General features: G+C 34.8%; 1 non-coding gene across 1 annotated transcript; it reads left to right on the plus strand.

Moving 5' to 3' along the window:
• Positions 1-1,712: 1,712 nt before the first annotated feature.
• On the plus strand, positions 1,713-1,859 carry LOC136401533 (small nucleolar RNA SNORA67). The gene has a single exon (XR_010750563.1). It is a non-coding gene; the product is annotated as a small nucleolar RNA SNORA67 (small nucleolar RNA).
• The last annotated feature ends 1,475 nt before the right edge of the window (positions 1,860-3,334 follow it).

Consider the following 3,334-nt stretch of genomic DNA (forward strand, 5'->3'; position numbering starts at 1 on the left):
AAGTAACCTAATTCTAAAAGCATTTTAATAATTTGAGGAATAATTTTAAGTTAAGGGAATTGAATCCAAGGAGTATTTCATTCCTCCTTCTATTTCCACCTAACCCAAGTAACCCCTTGCTAGTCAAACTGCAACAAGCCATTAGCCTGGAAGGGGGAAACTGAAAAATTTTACAGAGTATAAAGGTGCCTTCGTCTCACTGAACAGTAAATGGAACAGGACTCTTCCAATGACAACGTTGGAAAATTATATCTCGTTTAATTTTTCTCCTACCTCCTGGTTTCATTTATGAGACTGTTCAGTTCTCCAGGGCTGCAGTCGAAATCAGGAAAACCTTTCTGCCAAAGAAGTAAAGGTTTCCATTTGACAGAAATACTGTTCAGAGTGATTGATTTAAAAGTGCTGAACTCATATTCAGAATCTGAAATCCAGGAACCACCAGCTGGGCTGGAATTCAAAATTACAAGGATGGAGTGAGTTTCTGAGTTGTGATGCATTAAGCAGTGGGGGCAATTGCTTTTCTCACCTATCTCACGAGGGATGAAGGAAGGGAAACATTTAAGAATTAAGAAAAATCTTGGGACTGTTGAGTTACTGAATCTTGCTCTGCTAGAGGTGCAATCACAGTTTGCATTTAGTAGGGAAACTTTGGTGAGGAATTTAGTAAATCTTTTGGTAACTAAGAATTGTTTGAAAGGGAAGCTGGAGAGGGCAAAATAAATAATAGAGGAACAAAACCATATAGACCAGTGACTTTACAAAGGCTGGATTTAACTCAATATGTAGGTGTCTGAGAGTATAATAAACCTATTTAAAACAAGCAAAACATTTCCAGTAGACCAGGTTGGTCTACTGGAAAAAATATCTTTGGACAATATTCTGCAAGAAACAATAAGCATGAACAATGGTGCTAAGGGATTAAGACATATAATGTTAACTTACTCTTTTAATTTGTGTACTGTGGTTTTTAACAGATGGATTTATCAGTGGTTTGTTGTTTCTTTTTTCTTCCTTTTTTCCCTTAACGCAAACTGAGCTATTTCCTTGTATTCCATTTTAAATAAAAATATTTTTAAAGGGGACACAATGTTAAGGAACATGTATAAATAAGACAAGTGCTAATTACAGTGTCTAAAAAGAATATCTTTATTCTGTAGATTGCAGCAGAACTGCTTACACAGGGAGTGAGAGAGCTTCGTTCTGGAACTGCACTTTCCATCCTATCATGGAGTAGAGAGCTGGGCAGTAAATGATCAGAGAGTGCGGTACTGTGTAACTTGTACAATTTCTTTAAAATAAATTAATGAACAAATAAATATTCTCTGTTGGACAAACTAGCAAAAATATATCTCACAAAAATGCCTTCCTCTTTAGTTGGGGAGGATGGTATAGAAGTGACATCTCTTTGAGCAGTGTGCCTGGTCTCAAAGGCATTAAGGCTTAGAAAGTAATTTTAGTGCCTGATCTGAGGACCTTGACATGGGCCACATCCCTGTGGCTGTCAGTGGGGAATCTGCCCATGGAGAGGATGCAGGATCAAGCTATTCTCTCACCTCTGGTCACAAAGTCACTAAGCCACTTGCATTTTTTAAAGACCTAAGTATTGGTTTGTATCCACAAATAGAAGTTTGTGGGTCTTCATTTCAAACAGAATAACCTTACAAGCTCAAAAATCTGTAAAGAAAGATGATTTTTTAAAAAACAAGTGCTCCAACTAAGGTGAACCCCTCTCCAAGTAACCCTCTCCAAGTGCCCCTCTTCAGGAAGGTAGCAACTTGGAATAAAATCTGGCATGCCTCAGTTCTCAGGGCAGAAGGTGATGCATAATTGCCTTTGCCTCCCTTTGGCTGCCTACATATATACTTAAATTTTTTTTAATTTAAAAATAAAAAGAAGTGCTCTAATAATGATAATGTCAGTGGTTGTCCTATGGGTTTTGGTTGGATAGTATCCAAGTGTTCTGCATTGGTTTTGATGAGCTGACTTAATAAACAGCACCAAAACACCACTCTCATGATGGCTGTTTCTTGGGCAGGTTTACACGATGCCTCTACATAGCCCAGGATACTGAGTCAACATTCTGCAGTGTGGCCTTTAAGATTCTGATTAATAAAACTATGTTTCCCATTCATAATTATGTCCCATTCCCAAATGGAAACAAAATGTTTCTATTTTTTTCTTTGCTTTCTACCTCATCTGTGGCTTCCCTTACCCTAATTTCCATTTTCTTGTCCAAAGTTGTGTGCACACTCCTTTTTCCTTGGCCTTACGTTTACACTTTTCCCAAGTATTCACTCCTAACCATCCTATACGGCACAAATTGAGCCCCCTTTTTTTGGTGAAGCTTCCCCACTGTTTCATCCCCAATGATTTCTCCAATCTTTGAGTGATTGGGTTAGAACTTGATAGCACACTAAATAAATGTTCTTGTATTTGTTTCACTTTTGTTTATATTCCTGTCCAAAATAAGCCTGAGCTTTTTGAAGTCAGGGCCAGTGTTCTACAAGGCCATTGCATTTCATGTGAGTAAAGCAGCAAATTGAAATAATGTGACTTAGAATATTAATAATTCTTCATTTTATGTCAAAATTTTAAATAATCATTTAAAATTAATTTATAATATAAAAATTATCCAAAATCTTATACTTTCAAAGTTTTATGCTTTAGCTTTAGAATAGCACATTCTTAGCTGCTAAACAGAAATATTCTCCTTCTTTTGTCAGTATCATTTGAGCCAGGCTTGTTTATCTAAAATAAAACTTTTGCAAGTTGTTTTGGTAACTATTTTGCTATTATTTTAATTTCACTGTAATTATAATTTTAAAATTATGTTCTATTAGAAGTGAATATCACCATTTGTCAATATTAATGCTAATAATTAGTACTAAAGAACTGTGTCCCAAATAAACAACATTAAATTTGAAGCTAAATTTGATAAGACGATACTAAGAAAGCTAAATATCTACCATGATATGCAGTGAATCCTTGGGTCAAACTCTTCTGTGAAAATTTAGAAAGATTATGGCAAATGAAAAAAGCAATATTGAAACACATATATTTTAGAATTCTCAAAAACTGTGAAATAGTCCAATCAAAATTTTTATTTGATTTAAAAAAAAAAAGAAAACCTCACCTGATGTTATGGCTGTAAGATCAATAACTTTAGTCTTCCCCAAGGCTATAATGACCATAAATTTATGAATGAGTTCTGGCATGACATCTCTCTGCCTTATATTTATTACATTAATTATGTTAATTCTAACTTCAGAAGACTCACACTCATTTTTCTTGTTTTGTTGTTTCTTATAGCATAAAGTTGTAAAATAAAAAACAA

The sequence above is a fragment of the Saccopteryx leptura genome, chromosome 3 (assembly GCF_036850995.1).
Source record: "Saccopteryx leptura isolate mSacLep1 chromosome 3, mSacLep1_pri_phased_curated, whole genome shotgun sequence".
In the NCBI taxonomy this organism is placed as follows: domain Eukaryota; kingdom Metazoa; phylum Chordata; class Mammalia; order Chiroptera; family Emballonuridae; genus Saccopteryx; species Saccopteryx leptura.